The sequence below is a fragment of the Monodelphis domestica genome, chromosome 6, assembly GCF_027887165.1.
Source record: "Monodelphis domestica isolate mMonDom1 chromosome 6, mMonDom1.pri, whole genome shotgun sequence".
Classification (NCBI taxonomy): Eukaryota; Metazoa; Chordata; class Mammalia; order Didelphimorphia; family Didelphidae; genus Monodelphis; species Monodelphis domestica.
The window spans coordinates 86929617-86946213 of record NC_077232.1 but is presented as its reverse complement, the minus strand read 5'-3'; the positions used below and the strand labels follow the sequence as shown (position 1 = coordinate 86946213).

Sequence of the window (16597 nt, the reverse complement as noted above, 5' to 3'; positions counted from 1 at the left end):
AGGCAAGGGTAAAACAAAGGAAAAAAGATATTTTCCTATGCTCAGTATACACTCCAGGTCTGCCATTCTAGTCATGTTTACCTCTCTTTTGTGAAAGGGCTGACCTTTCTTCAAGCTAGAATGCAACAAAGTCTGAGGATGATCAGCCCCTCTCAAGACAAAGACATTTGGGGTCATTGTCCACTCAAGTGTCACTAGCTTTTTTTGTGAATGTTTGAATGCCATGATTTGGGATAAAGAGTAATTAAAAGCTTATATCACTTCCTGTTTTATTGACTGCAAGAGGCAGTGACTCAATGCATTAGAGTATTGGAGTTATGCAAATAGTTTGATTCCTGCTTCAGAAACATACTAACTATGTGACTCCTGGTAGGTCTCTTAAGCTTTTTATGCTTCAGTTTCTTTATTTGTAAAATGAAATAAAAATAACACCAACTTTTTAGGGTCAGTCAGTTTGCATTTATTGAGCAACTGTTATGTGCCAGGCACTGTACTAAGCATTTGGTACTAAGCACCGAGTCAGAGAATTCTGGGTCCCTAGTTAAAGGATGGGACCATTAGAGTTAGAAGGGTCCAACCCTCCCATTTTACAGATGAGTAAGACCAAAAGATGTGCTTAATTGCACATGTGACTAGGGATTCTAAGACAGGGTTAATTCTTTAGTCCCCTCAGAAGAAAACAAAAAAAAAAGTCACTGCTCTTAAGGAGGTCTAATGGAGACCACATTCAAACAATTGTCTACAAATGAGACATGTACAGAATAAATTGGAGCTAGTGTCAAAGAGAAGGTCCTAACATTAGGTAGTACTGGGAAAGGCTTCTTGCAATAGGGGGGACTTTTGCTGAGGCTTGGAGGAAGTCAGGGACAGTAGGAGAGAGATTTTAGGAGGGCAAATGTTCAAGAAATGGGTGTTTGAAGTTGGAAGATGTATTGTTTTGTTTGATGAGCAGCAAGACAACCAATATCCCTGGATCATAGAATATGTGGAAAAGAATAAGGGTTGTTGGGATCAAATAAAAGAACATGTAAAGCTTAGTAAACCTTACTATACGATGTGTTAGCTATCCTTATTAAGTACTACACTGCTTAAAAAATGCACAGATTATGGGAGTTCAGAAAAAATGCTTTGGTATTTGATAAGAAAAGAATGTTGACAAGGTGCCCTATGGGTAATTAAAAGCTTGGTTGGCATATCAATTGATCAACAAGCGTTTTGATGCCCCTACTATATGCCATGGGCACAGTCCCAGGTACTGGAGATGAAAAGACACAAATGAAGGAGTCCCTGCCCTTGGGAAGCATTCATTCTATCAATGAGAATTGACCTTAAGGTTTAGATCCCACAAATAATAATTGTGTGATCATGGACAAGTCATGTAATCTTTCTAAGCCTTAGCTTCTATGTAATAATCTATAAAAGTATCATTCTAAGGCAGAAGAGCAATGAGGCAATTAAGCCAAGTGTCTTGCCCAGTATCTGAGGTCACATTTGACTCTAGGTCATTCCACCTCTAGGTCTGGGACTCAATCCACTGAGCTAACTCACTACTCCTGACTGGGTGACTTTTAAGATTCTTTTCAGTTCTGATTTAACTGTGTTCTGTGACTATATTGGGTCAAATGTCCATATAGAGAAAGAAAGGGAATAAATATTTATGTAACACATATTTGCAAGGCATTGTACTAAGTAATCACTTTATAGGTATTATCTCCTTTAATCCTCATGACAGTACTGAGAAAGGCTGTTATTCTCATTTGAGGTAAACAGAGGTTAAGTGGCTTTCCTATGATCACACAGTTAATATATGCCTGAGGGGGGGGATTTGAATTGAGTGCTTCTGACTTTAGACTCTTTGGAGCTTTGGAGTGGGAGATAGGAAGAATGAAACTAGTTCCATCTTGCAACCTACAAATGAATCTTCTAGCCTAACCATTGATTTGAGGAGTAGTGGGGTAGGGGGAGAAAAAAGATATAAAAGATATGAGAAAAAAGAATAAGATAAAAAGCTAGGAAGAGGGAGGGACTCAGTGAAGTAGATTAAAGTAGATTAAAATCTACTCCCCCAAAATCCATAAACAAAATACTACAGATATGGATAAAGTATCATACTGTTTGCTACTGTCATTCTTTCTTCCTTACTGTTGATAAAATTATAGGATAATACACTTTAGAGCTGGAAAGAATATTGAAGATTAAACACAATCTCTTCATTTTATGGAGGAGAAACCTGTAACAGGAGGACTTGAACTTGGATCCATTGATTCTATATCTATTCTTCCTATTACTCACAAGCTAATTCTCTCAGATCCCTTCCAACTCTTATCATTCATTGTGTTCCAAGAATTTTTTTGTTCTAAAATTCTAGATTTTAAGATGCTTTTCAGCTCTCATATTCTGTGCTCAGTGTTTTAATGACCCTTCTAATCTAAGACATTCGGTGCTCTGTTACCTCTTTTCCCCTTAGAATCTAGATTCTGGTTGAAGCTTCTGCTTTCTTCCAGCAGTCTTTTCTCCATCCCAGTACCCTTAGAATCTAGCTGATGGCTCTATGCTTATGCTGGTGAAGATGTTAGTAATCGCAGGCTGACAGCTATATAATGTCCTAGCATGTCTTCTGTTACAGTGTTCAGCTTCCCAGCAATTGCCTTCCTTCAGGTGTAGGAGACAGATGGCTTGGTTCCTCTACCATTCACTCCTCTCAGAACACTCTGCAAAAATCATTTCCCATGGGCATTAATAATAGAAACCAAATCCCAACTCAGCTTTCTGTGGTGTGCTGGAAATAACCCTGGTCTTGGCATTGGAAACTCCAAGGAGCTTCTTTTCATACATCTTCCTAGAAAGCCCTTTGTGAACCCCAAAGTACCACAAAATTGAATTGATGATGATGGTGATTTAGAGTGTTTTCTCATGACAACTTGTTGAGATAGGTGGTGCCAATATTTTCCACATTTTGCACATAAGGAAACAAAATCTCAGTTGGGTGAAGTGACTTTCCTAGAGTCACATAGCAAGTATGGTATGTATCAGAGTTAATATTTGTAACCTCACGTCTGTTTTTTTCTTCATCCTTGTCTCTTCCAGAACTTTCTCCCTCTCTTTTTTCTTTTATACTCTATTGTCTCTTTTAGAATTACTTTTCTTGTTCCTTTCTCCCCATTTTTATCCTCTGTACATCCTCCTTGTCAACCACAGTTGTTTCTTGTGGGGCATTATCTCTTCCCTGCCTGGCTACCCATTCCCTTAAGCTCTTTTCCAATTTGGGGCTGTCAGGTGTTCCCACTTAGCCCTGGAGGTTGCCTGATTTAACTTAGTTATTCCAGTTTACCCTGTGAGAGGAAAAATTGCTTTGAATGCCTAGTCATCATGTGGTCACCTCATCTTTCATCTCTTTAGTCTCCTGTGCCTTTCAGAGCCTGTTCTTGTTGACATGTTCTGGATATTTGCTGTGAGATTTTCCATTTCAATCTTATTTAGACCAATGTGTTTTTCATCGCTAGTGAGGGTTACGCTGCTTGCTTGTCTCATCTCTTTGTGATCTCATGTCTTTCTTCATGCTCATTCATTTTAAGCCATTTTCTCCCTTATGATTTGCATGAGTTATTCTTGCATACCTTGTAGTTCTCTCTGCTTTACCAACTATTATAAGTCAGGGGGATTTGGGGCTTGTATCATTAGCTAAGAACAAGTTTTTTTTTTTCACTTCTGGGATTTTTAATCCATTCATTTGCCACACAATTATCATGTACCTCTCATGTGCAGAGAGAACATTGTGTTCCATACTGGGGGAAGTACAAAGAGGTACAAAGCCATGCCCCCCTGCCCTCAGGGAGCTCAGGATCTAATAAAGGAGATGATGAAAAAGTCAGGAAAAGAGACTAGATATAAACAAGATTGAAGTTTCTAAGTATATCAAGGAGAGAATGAAATGCCTTGTTACCTATAATATTGCTGCTGGTCTCAGATAAGAGCCATCAGCTCACTATAATCAATCTTCCATCTTTTATCTATCAATCATTCTCTTTTTATTGACATGTTTTATTGATCTACTGATCTGTCATTTATCTAGTTATCACTGATCCATTAATCAATAGTCTGTCTATAGTAGATCCTTATCTACTATCTATCTTTGTCAAAGTACCATTCCACATATCCACATTTTATTTATCTAACCAGTCAATGCATTTTTGCAAATGAATTGATTTTCTTTCAAATAGAATGATTCGCTTTCTGTTATAATCTTTGATCTCATTCTTATTCCTCTCCATCTGTTGTCACCAATAATAAACAAATAAGAACTTTCTTTCCAAAAAAGGTTTCTGGACATCTGATTTTAGAAAAAGGGTGACAATCGAACTAAAAACCCTAGCAGATTTGTTTTTGCAATAAATGCACTATTTTGTTTTTCATCATTTAGGATATGCGGAAGATGAGAAAAAGGCATTCAATTTAAGGATCATGATAATTATGTAAACTTAATATCATACAATGAAAAAGGCACTATCACTGAAAATGAATGCAAATCCATTATTGTTTTGTATCTGATCTCTCCTGAAAAGAATTGAGACCAGAAGAGAGAATATGAGAGACATTTCTCAACATGGTCAAGGAAAGGAAAGTGAATTCATGAGTTTTTTGAGACATTCATCCTTCTTCAAAAGTTATAGTAGTTCTTTAGCCTTAAGTGCCAAACCATATAATACATTGATAAGTGTGACTTTTGACAGATTTCTTGGTATTCATTAATTGCTTTCCAGTAGAATATGACATGTGGGTGAAACTGACATACTCAAAAAATTTGATTAATATTCAGCAAGCAGATGTGCATTTTTGAAGAACTAGCTTCTATTCATTATCAATGAGCACAATATTATTTTATAATGGACTCAAAAGGCTTTTTTGTTTTTATTTTTGGCTATAAGGGGAAAATTATCTGATTCTTGCTCAGATCACTGGTTCTCATTTTATGATGAGTTATATATACCATGTCTCATCCTACTATCATAAAATGTTATAGTGGAAGGGACTACAGAACACACAATGTCACATTCCAAAGGAACATTAGAACAAAAATTGTCATATCTCGAAGGGACTTCTAACCTAGAATATTATACGTAGAATGGATTTTAGAAAGAAGAATGAGAAAGAAGGGGCCCTGGAGCCTATACTGTCATGGTAGGAACAGACCTTGGAACCTAGAAGTCTTAGAACCTAGAATGTCATAGATAGAAAAGAACTATTGACTATAGAATTTTATAGCTATAAAGAATTCTGGAAAACAGAATATTAGAGCTGGGAAGGTCCATTAACAGAGAGAATGACCTTGTGAGATTTAGAAGACTATTTTAACATTGAGCATTAGAGCTAAAAGGGCATTAGAGGCAAACCTTTGTCTTTAAAGAATTCTATCAGCCTCTAAATTCTCTACTTGCCTTATTTAGGATCTATCTCAATAATCTATCATGTTATTTCAATAATAAGCATATGAGATTGATATGGCCTTTCATAATTAACTGATATGACCATAGAATAGCTTGAAGGGACTTCAGATCTCTAGTTTTAACCCTGTATTTTATAGGTGAGAAAGGGGATGGAGTACTTTGGGACAGAGTGGTGAATTCCCTGTAGTAGGAGGTCCCCAAGCCGAGACTGAATTACAGTTTAATAGGGAGCTTGTAGATAGAAATCATGTCTTGATTAGGTTATGTAAAAGAAGACTCCTGAGGTTGTTTCCAAGTTTTCTACCTTTCTGTAATTCTACAGGCAATCTGGTTGGCCATTAGAAGACAAGCTACTACATGTGACATATATAGTAATGAATGTTGACAAACAGATGCCTACTGGTTAGTTCTAATATAGTAGTAGTGGCTGTAACATTCTTCATCCCAGAAATTAGGCCTTTTGCCAAAGGATGTTCATTCCAGATTTATACTAATGAAGAAAACAACTATGTAGCATTACACATTGCATATTACACTCAAACTATTCCTGGATCTATCTCAGACAGACATTTTTTCATCTAAATTTCATATCTGAAATCTGGTTTCCAAATTGTATTACATGTTGAATTAGGTGTTGGAAGGCTTTTCTCATAATTAACTTCTCTTTTAAAAAATATTGCATTTCCCCCCAATTACATATAAAAACTATTCTTAACATTCAGTTTTTAAAATTTCAAGTTCCAAATTTTCTCTCTCCCTCCTCCAGCCCTTAGATGGTAAGCTTTCTAATATAGATTATATATGTGCAATCATGTAAAATATATTTCCATATTAGTCATTTTATGTAAGAAAATTCAAACAGAAAAAAGAAAGTGCAAAATAGTATACTTTGGCCTGCATTTGGAATCTAACAGTCCTTTCTCTGGAGGCAAAAGACCCATTTTTTTTTAAATCATGAAAGCCCTTTGGAATTTTCTTGGATTATTTTATTGTTCAGAATAACTAAGCTATTCACTGTTTTTTCATCGTATAATATTGCAGTTACTATATATAATGTCCTCTTGTTCTGTTCACTTCAATCTAAATCAGTTTATGTAAATCTTTCCAGATTTTTCCAAAATCCTCCTGCCTGTTTTTTTCCTTATAGAACAATATTATTCCATTAAAATCAGATACCACAATTTGTTCAACCTTCCCCAAATGATGGCTATCCCTTTCCATTTGCAATTATTTACCATCACAAAAAGAGCTGCTATAAATATTTTTGTAAAAATAGGTCTTTTCCCTGCCATTATTAACTTTCAATCATTTTTATTTTTCATTAACACTGTTCAAATTCCTTTGTCAATTGAGGAAAGTTACTAAGCATTTTGCTGAGCCCAGGTTGAGATGTCTTATATTCTTTTTGCTAGAATATCTTCTGCAGCTAAACATTAAGAAGAACCAAACTTTCCAAGGAATGAATGGAAAAAAATCACTATTTTCAAACCACTATATTAAGCCCTAGGGATACAACTAGAAAAATAAGATGGTCCTGGGTATCAAGTGTTTATATTCTAATGGGATGGAAAACACATATGAAAGGTCTCAGCTCCAAGTCATATGGGAAAAGTCCAGTGATTGTTAGGATACAATAACAAAGCAGCATCTTTAATACTACTTCCCTTGTTAACATCATATACATTTTTTTATGTTGAACCATTTGGCAGGGCCAAGGGCCTTGGTTACAAGAACTTTATGTCTGGATCATTGATAGATGCAATTAATTGCTGGGATCCATGTCCATGGGAGTTGATACCTGGACTGTAGAGATAGAATGGGAAGCAGGAATGGTCATCTTGGAAATGTTACCAACTTCCTGGGCTCCTAGACTTCCCTTTCCATCTGTGATAGTTGGTTACCAGTTGAAGTTGCAAATTAGATGCAATAAAATCCCTTCTTCATCCCTTCTCTAAAAGATGGTCATAAAAGCTAGAAAATGTCTGATGGCCTAGTTATTGTCTAGTTGTTTATTCCTGTCTGCCTCTTTCTGACTTCATGAACCATAGCACAACAATATTCTACATGAGGTTTTTTCAGCAAAGACATTAGAGTGGTTTACTCTTTTTTTCTTCATTGGATCAAGCCAAAAGTGAGATTAAGTGACTTGTTCAGGGTGATACAACCAATAAGTATCTGAGGCTGCATTGAATTCAAGCCTTTTTGACTCCACACCAACACTATATCTACTGAGCCACCTAGCTGCCTCCTGCCCTGGGTGGTCTATAAGACACTGCTATTCCCAAAGCTTTGGGGTTCATGTTCCTGAACTATCTTCATCTAGGTGTCAAGGGAAATGGTAATGGCGGTTTGAATTGGCTGCCAATGTGGCCTCCCTTCTCTCTTTCTGAGAGAACTTTATTCTTTTGGCTAATTTGGTTTGACTTCCCCAAAGGAGCAGTTATTGGCAGTTCTTGAGGATGACTAGTTCCTTTTCCATAGCAGTTCCTGTCTAAAAAAATTCCCCGAATTCTATTGTCCTTTGGAGGAGGATCCTTTCAGAGATACTGTTGCCAGAGTAGCAGACTCTGAGTGGTGGCACAATATTGAACACTATCTCTTTCCTGATTAAAGACTTGGTTTCTCTGACTACTTTGGTAGTTCTGTGTTTTTCCCCAAGTTAACATAGGTATGATATGAGAGGTCCAGAAAAGAATGACCAACAAAGAAGGCTAAAAAGGAGTAAGTAGTCAAGTCAGGAGGAAAATAATCAAGAGAGCTGGGTCATGAAAACCTAGAATGGAAAAAGTCAAGACACTGGGTGTCTCAGTTTTCAGAGTTCAGCTAAGAAAATTGCATTTTATCCAATTTATCCTGCCTATGTCTTGATTGTACATAGTCATTCAGGTATTATTTTTCCCACTAGATTGTGAGCTCTGTGGTTGAAAGGAGCATTCTTTTGGGCATCAACCCAAATGTCAGTGTATTGTCTATATGTTGCTACCTTGATGTACTTTTAATAAATTCCTTTTACTTTTCTTTGTCCTGAAAAAAAAAGAAGAGCAATAGGAGTTTAGGTAATTGGGGTAAAGTGACTTGCCTAGGGTCACAAAGTTAGGAAGTACCTAAGGTCATATTTGAACACAACACCTTCCATCTTCAGGCCTGGTTCTCTATCTACTGAGACACCTAGCTGTTCCCAGTGCTTAGCTCTTTGTGTAAAATGTGTCATGATTCCAAGCTTCTTGAAGATCAGTCCAGCATCTTTGTTATCTGGGTGTTACCCCCATAGTCTAGCACACAATATGAATAGTTAGCTCAAGTAAAATTTTAACTATATTGTAAGGGCATTCACAGTGTAATGAGGACCCCTTCAAGAAAAAAATGGTTATGGTATAATGAAAAGAAAATTAAAAGATATTGATTCTCATCTTATCCCTGACGCATTTGCTTTGAATAAGTCATTTAAGCTCCTTGAGACTCAATTACCAATAGAAATGGAATGATAATATGTGTCCTACTGCTTTGTAGGATTACTCTCTACAAATTTTTTTGTATACCTCAAGTATAGATACCAGAACAGGAACTTTGATTTCACTGCTATAGAGGGAAATCCCAGATGAGGAAACTCCCTCTTCTGGTATGGGTCAATATTTTCTTGGCTACTTAAGAGTCTTTAAGAGTTGCCTAGACCACTATGAGGTGAAATGAATTGGTCTTGGCCATATCGTTTGTTTCAGAAGCAAGACTTGAAACTAGATCTTCATGGCTCTGAGGTCAGCTCCCTATCTGCTATTCTATACTTGCTTTTGTAAAACTTATAACATTTTTTAAAAATGCATTAAATATTTGTTAAGCATCTGATGTGTTCAAGGTATTAGGCTAGGCATAGGGAGATTCCAAGATATTTAATAGAACAATTCCCACCCTAAAGGACTTGTAATGTGGGTAAGTTGTCATTTATTCAATGTAACAATATTCAAGGTAGATTGAAATATAATGGGGAGGCTAAAGAAAAAGACTTCAGAAAAATATTAGAGAATCAGGGTTGAGCAAGGAAAGCTTCATGGAATAGGTGATGCCTTAACTGGAGTTTGAAGGAAGAAAGTAGCTTCGGCTCAGCATGTGGGAATCGGAAGAAACCACATAAGAGGCACAGGGATGCTTGGGCTCACTTTGATCAACAATAACAATTATAATGAATCAGGATTATTGTCATCAAAACCACTCCTAAGACATTACATATCTACATCAGACAGTTATTCCAAATCAGGCAATGTCAGGACACACAACTTCATAACACTAGGAATGAAATTCAAGATCTGAAGACTCAGTGGATACAGAGTTCTTTTGGGGATGATGATAATGATGACATCAAGAATATAATAGTTGGCATTTATATTGAGCTTTAAGGTCTATAGAACCATTTATATATGTTACCTCATGTTATTTCAGTAAGAACCTTGAGAGGTAAGTGCTATTATGATCCCCATTTAACATACAAAGAAACTGAGTCTGAGAGAGGTTAAGTTATTTGTCCAAGGTCCCAAAACCTGTGTCAGGGACAGGAGTTAATCATAACTTCCTGACTCTAATTCCCATTGGTTATCCTCTAGATGAGATGTTGGAGGCATGTGCTGAGCACTTCTGAACTATTATTATTATTTTAGAAAATCCAGAGAGTACCATATACTATATTCTAAGCAGCACTTTGCTTGACCATTCTCTAATGCTCTTGTCATGTATTATGGTATCTTATCTCTCTACAAAACTAAAAGCTGTATGAGATCATCTTTAAACTCTCCATCTCTCCCAGCACTAAGGCTGGTGCTTTGTATATAGTAGGGAATTGGCAAATGCTGATTGAATTGGGTGAAGCTCCTTTTCTGGTATAATGAAGAGAGTCCTGTCTGCTCAGATCAATCACAATATTTGTGTAGTGTGGAGAGTTTACAATTCTTTTGTTAGATTTTGGAATACTGGAAGAGGTGGCTGTATCAGCACCAGGGCCAGCAGCTTGTTCTCTTCTTTGATTATGATGTCCAACCTTAGAACTCTAGGACCATAGGATTTTGATCTAGAAGAGATCTTACAAAGGCAAAGGCACCAAGGCAGGAAATTGGATGTTGTGTACTGTGAACAGAAAATAAGCCACTTTGCTTGGAATGTAGGAGGTGGGAGGAGGAGTAATTTAAGATTAGTCTGGGAAGTCAGGCAGGAAGTATATTGTGAAGAGCTTTAAATGTCAAATAGAGGAGTTTGCATTTTATTCAAGAGGTAATAGAGAGCCACTGGAGGTTCCTAAGTACAGGCAGTAATATATGTTTAGTGGCTGTAGGGAAGATGGATTGATGAAAGGAGAAACTAAAGGCAAGAAAAGTAATAAGGAGGCTCTGGTAAGGTAAAATGTGAGGATGGACTGAGCAGGATGAGAGAAGAGGGGGTATATGATATATGTTGTGGAGTCTGAACTGGAGAACTCATTGCATGAGGGAGGGAGAAAGAAGAGTAGAGAATGACTTCAAGGTTGTGACACTGAGTGGTACCCTTGAAAGAATTTTGGGTAAAGGGCACATCAAAGTAAAGGGACGGAGTAGATAATTAGTTCTGTTTTGAATGTATTGCATTTGAGATGCCCATGAGACATGCCCGGTAGACATAACCAGAAGGCAGATGGTAATGTGGGATTGAAACTGGGATAGAGATGAAGAATGGATATGTAGATTTGGGAGTTATCTGCATATAGACAATAATTGAACCCAAGGGATCTGATAAGATCACCAAGAACACAACTCTTACAATTTCAAGACTCCTTTCTATTACAGCACACACATAATAAAGTGAATAGAAGAGTGTTGGGATTTTTTTTCCCCTGTGCCCTTAGTCAGTTTCTTGTACCAGAGTGAAACCTTTGGGGAAATGAGGAGCAACGCTTACATTATTGTCAGGAACATTTATGTAAAATTCAGTTGCATAGAGAAGGTGACCCTTTTTCATCATAAAAGTAATAGCACAGTATCTTTACTGAAATTGATGCAAATGAAACCAGTATTTCTCCTGAAATTGACTTAATTTTTCTCATCATGAATTTGTTTTACTGTCCTAAAAGTCCATTTAATTTAATTCAATTCAACCTGTACTTATTGAGCATCTACTCTACAACTCAACCTATGGCATGTATGTTTGTAATTTTTGTCTTGATTTCTCAAAAAGATTAATCTGTGTTATCCCCGTTCAATTGCTTGTATAGGTTACAACCAGACTTTTGGTGAAGATTAGACCAGGGATAGTCCTATGGCTGCATGCATAGACTTTATTAAAAAAATACCCATATGTAGGCCTTACTTTCCCTGAAAATAAGATGTTATATTATTTTCAGATTTTTTGTAACATGCAACATACTGTCAAAATCCCACCACCACTAACTGTCAGGGTATTGCAGTCTCTGACTCAGACATACCCAAGGAAATAAGGAGTGACTCAGAAAATGTTGTCAAAAATAGAGCTATTGCTGATTACATGCTATAGATTTATCACCACCCAAACACATCATTGTGCACTATACTCTAAGCCTCACTCACCATGTTTCAAATGACTTCTCTAGGCAGACATAGTGGGTAAGAAGAGACTACTGTCATGCACACACCCAAATAAAGTCACTCAGGAACTCAAGATGCCCTAAAATTCTATTGTTCCCCACACTGTGGTCTCACTTGGTTCTTTTTCTTTTCTTCTTTCTAAAACACCTAACTTAAATTCTATGATATAATGGACCAGTCAAACCATCAGCTCTGAAATGTGAACCCTCCTTAATTTTATAATAGGCAGACTCAAAGAGAGAGAAAGATTGGCATTCTCACTGGAACTATTGGCAAGAGTTGTTACCTTCTGAATATATTACCCATGAAGATGAATTTAAAGTAATTATTAGGAATTATTTTACCCAATTATATGCTAGTAAAACTGACAATCTAAATGAAATGGATGACTATTTACAAAAACTTAAAATCCCCCAGGTTAACAGAAGAGGAAATGGAATACTTAAGTAATAATTTCTTAGAAAAAAGAAATTGAAAAAACCTATAAATGAACTCCTTAAGAAAACATTTCCAAGGACCAAATGGATTAACAAATGAATTCTGCCAAACGCTTAAGGAACAAATAATCCCAATACTATATAAACCATTTGAAAAAATAGGTAGAGGCAGTCTTACCAACTTCCTTTTTTATACCACACATGACACATTTTGATACTTAATTCAAGGAGAGAAAGCAGAGAGAGTTATAGATCAATTTCTATAATGAATATCAAAGAGTTGTTGACTTTCAATCTCACATATTAAACCAATCTACTTCCTGCATTGTGGTAGCATCTGTGCAGAGGGAAGATCTCCACTTTACCACTTGACCCTATCTGGGGGTAGAAAACTCACTTTTTTTCATCATTCATCAGTCTTCAGAGTCTGAAAGGCAAGACAAGAAAGTGGTGATAGTTCCAAATGGACCAATGCCAAAGTTTATCTCAACTTAGTCACTAATCAAAATTTTCAGTAGCCAATGAATGCTCTGAAGTTGAGGGGGGCTTGTTTAGGGACATAAGAAGGTTTCAGTATTAGGATAGCAAGTAAGGGCCAAGAAATGGTTAGATTAAATCAGATTCAGCTGCAAGCAGTGGGTTAATGAGTTGATTTGCAAGGTACAAAATCCAAAATGGGTTAATATGTGTCAGAAGCTGATGGCAATTTTCTGCTGTTAATCAACAAAAATTAATTAAGCATTATGTGACAGGCATTGTACAAGGTGCTAAAAACAGAGAGATGAAACTGTAACAGTCCCTGCCCTCAAGGGGATTGTATTCTATCAGTGGTGATGTTTTGCACTGATAGGTATATTACTTCATTTTACCTGGAGGGTATTGCGTTAATCAGACCTTTCCATTCTGTTGACAGGTGACAGATAATATTTCATATTTCAGCAAAAGGACCCCTGGTGGGGATAGGAGAAGAATCTTCAGTATGGGATAGAGGAACCAATAATCATGATGGAAATGATGTAATGTATGTATTTATGGCCCCAAAATCTGGAAATTAAGGTTGTGCCTGAAAGTCTGATTTGATATAGGGGGCAACTACCTCAAACACTCTGGGTGGAGATAAGAAAATTAGTAATAAATTTGTGTTCAGTGTGACACTCAAAATTTCTCTAGATCTTTTTTAGGACCCTAAATTCAGAGTCCTCTGCCAGGGACCCTGGAAACTTTGATCTAATCAATCTTTAGAAAAGTTCTTACTTTCTACTTGATCTGAGCAAGAATGTAGAAAGTTCCAGAGTAGTTAAATTCATCCTGACACTGTAAAAATTGGATACTTTTGTCAGTCTTCCCTCTGAAATAGGGGTTGTAGGAATGGCACAATGAGAGGAGCACTGGGCTTAGAGTCAGGAAGGTATTTATTAAAATTCAGCCTCAGACATTGTATGTTTCTAGACAAGTCACTCAGTTTCCTTAACTTTAAAACTGAGATATTGAACAGCACCCATCTCCCAGGGTTATTGTGAGCATCAAATGTGACAATGTTTGTAAAGCCCCTACCTAGCACAGTATCTGGGATGCTATGGAAATACTATCTATCCATCCATTTATTTTTATTAAATGATGGAACTCTTGAGAGTTTGTTAGTTGCTCTATTCCATATACTTTATTTCATTTCAGGGTTATGCCAATTTTGTTAAATAGACATTATGGCTATTGTTATTCCTATTTTGCAAGAGAGACTGCTGAATCTCTAGGAGATAAGATGACTTTTTATATTCACCTAGCTCTAAGTGTCAGAGTCAGGATTTGAACCTAAAGCCTTTAACAACTCCCTATTTATTCCCTTTATACTATGTTGAGCTGCCTCTCTTCTTGGAAGGTTTTTATCTTGCTTATTTTGATGTTTCTTGCAGCATCTAGCACTGGGTCTTCCACGTTAAAGGTTCATTTAATATTCTGACTGAAGCCTGTGGCCATTAATGAAGCTTAAATGCCTTTCTGCTTTTGGTGTCGTATGTGGCTATCTCTGAGTGCTTCAATACCAACTTTCAATGTCAACTCATTTTAAAACCCAAGTGATTCATTTAGTTGTCAAAGAAGCCAGGCTCTGAATGTTATTTCTCTGTGTGTTTGGCTGCCAAGGAGCTTAGAAATTCTCTTTTCCAGAAGAGGAGATTTGTCTAGAAATTGTTTAGCTCCATTTCTCTATACTGCATCTGAAAAAGACTGTTTTCTTGTTTTCTAGTGGAAGGTGGCCGAATCCTAGAGTTCCACCTGTTGAAGTAGTTCACTTTGTAGAAGTAATGAGACATTTTTAAAAAATATTTTCTCCAAATATTTAGTCACTCAGTTTGGTAGATTTCACTTTTAAAAAATAAGTATGGAGTACTGTAAAGAGTACAGAATTTAAAATCAGGGGACCTGGCTTCAAACCTTACTTCTTCCACTTTATAAGAAAGAATAGTCAGGGTAATGGAGAATTATCTATAGAAATAGGCAGAGAAAATAACTAGAAATTTTGCCCTGGCTACAAGGTAGAGAACATGGATGTATTTGTACTTTATTCTTGTGGCAATAGGGAGCCACTGCAGTTTTCAAGAAGGAGAATGATAAAGAACTGTACTTGAGGAAGATTATTTTAGTAACTGGTGGATTATTCAGAAAGAAAGCAGATAGAGGCAGAAAGACCAATTATCAGGGTATTTAAGTGGTCAAACTGGAAAGTCCCCTCCTACAACAGGCCCAATCCTTTCGTCTTCCCTCACAACTGCTATATGCACACTTCTTATAAATGAGAAAAATTAAAAGAAAAATGAGTTTTCCAAGATTTTATGAAGTCAGTGGCAGATCAAGGACTCATCTACAGGTTTTCCACTCCCCAGTACAGTGTTTTTTTCTGTTGTATTTTGCTAGTTCTTATTTTAATAATTAAAAAAGATCAGGGATCTGGTCCAGGAAGGCATATCACACATTTTCACTTCAAAGTAATGTGTTTTAGGACCTTGTATCCTGCAATTTGTGACACTCCTCCTCCTCCTGCTGGGATTAATTTCAGAATCCATTACTCTCACTCAAACAAAATAAATAAATAAGGTGGAGAAGGGAAGGATGGCTCTCTGCTGGGTACCAGACTATCCTGATTTTCTGATGAAAATCTTTACTCTCCCTTGCTGGAAATTGGTCTGGCACCTCCCTGTGTGATGCATTCATGCAAAATAAATGTGACAGTTTTGGAAAATCCTTATTCAGTGGTTGTTGTGTGAGTGCTGTAAAATCACGATTTGTTGCACTAAAGGTCTCAGAGCATTTAAAGTCATTTTCACTCATTTAAAAAAATATAAAAGCAAGCTAAAGGAGAGAGGCTACTCTACATAGAAGCACTGAGTAGGAGTTATCATATCTACTGGGGGTCTTTGTGAAACTTATAGAAGAAACAATACAGAAGAGCTCCAGGTGGGGCCTGGGAATGGCAGCATATGCCTAGAAAGAGTTCCATAAGATCATAGGATTTAGAGCTGAAAAGGCCAAATCAATCTCTCTCTCTCTCTCTCTCTCTCTCTCTCTCTCTCTCTCTCTCTCTCTCTCTCTCTCTCTCTCATTCAATTCTTCCCTCTCTCAAGTTCTTTTCTGGAGTTTCCTCTCTCTTTTTTTTCATCTTTCTCCTTTACCTTGAACCCATATCTTTCCCTCTGATCCACTCCAAACCCTTTAAAAAAGAAAAGAAAACATTCCTAACAAATATGCATGTACACATAGTGTAAGACATATTTCCACATTATCCATGTCCAAAAATTATATGTCCCATTCTAATATTTGAGTTTATCATGTTTCTGGCAAAAGATAGGGGGCATTTCATCTTCAGTCTTCTGAACTCATGTTTTATTATGGCATTGATTAGAGATGTGAAACCTTTTAAGGTTATTGGTCTTTATAGTGTCATCATTGTATAAATTGTTCACTTAAGTTCAACTCTGCATCAGTTCATAGAATTCTTTCTACTTCTTTCTGAAACTCTCACATCATGTCTTATCAACCCTTTCATTTTACAGAAGAGGAAACTGAGATTCAAGGAGAAGTGGCATCCATAATGCTGCCTGGGTAGTAAATAGCAGCCTAGATTCACAATCCATGTCTAATAAAC

At 36.7% G+C, this 16597-nt stretch overlaps 1 protein-coding gene across 3 annotated transcripts in view; it reads left to right on the top strand.

The window, feature by feature from the left end:
• Nucleotides 1-16597, top strand: part of SORCS2 (sortilin related VPS10 domain containing receptor 2) — a 1375930-nt gene that overhangs the window by 410105 nt on the left and 949228 nt on the right. Inside the window, exon 2 of one of the 3 annotated variants that reach the window (XM_056802396.1) lies at nt 13373-13480. The exons of the other annotated variants lie outside the window; for them this stretch is intronic. The gene's annotated coding sequence lies outside the window, so the exon portion shown is untranslated. The remainder of the gene's footprint in view (nt 1-13372; nt 13481-16597) is intronic. 3 annotated transcript variants of the gene reach the window in all.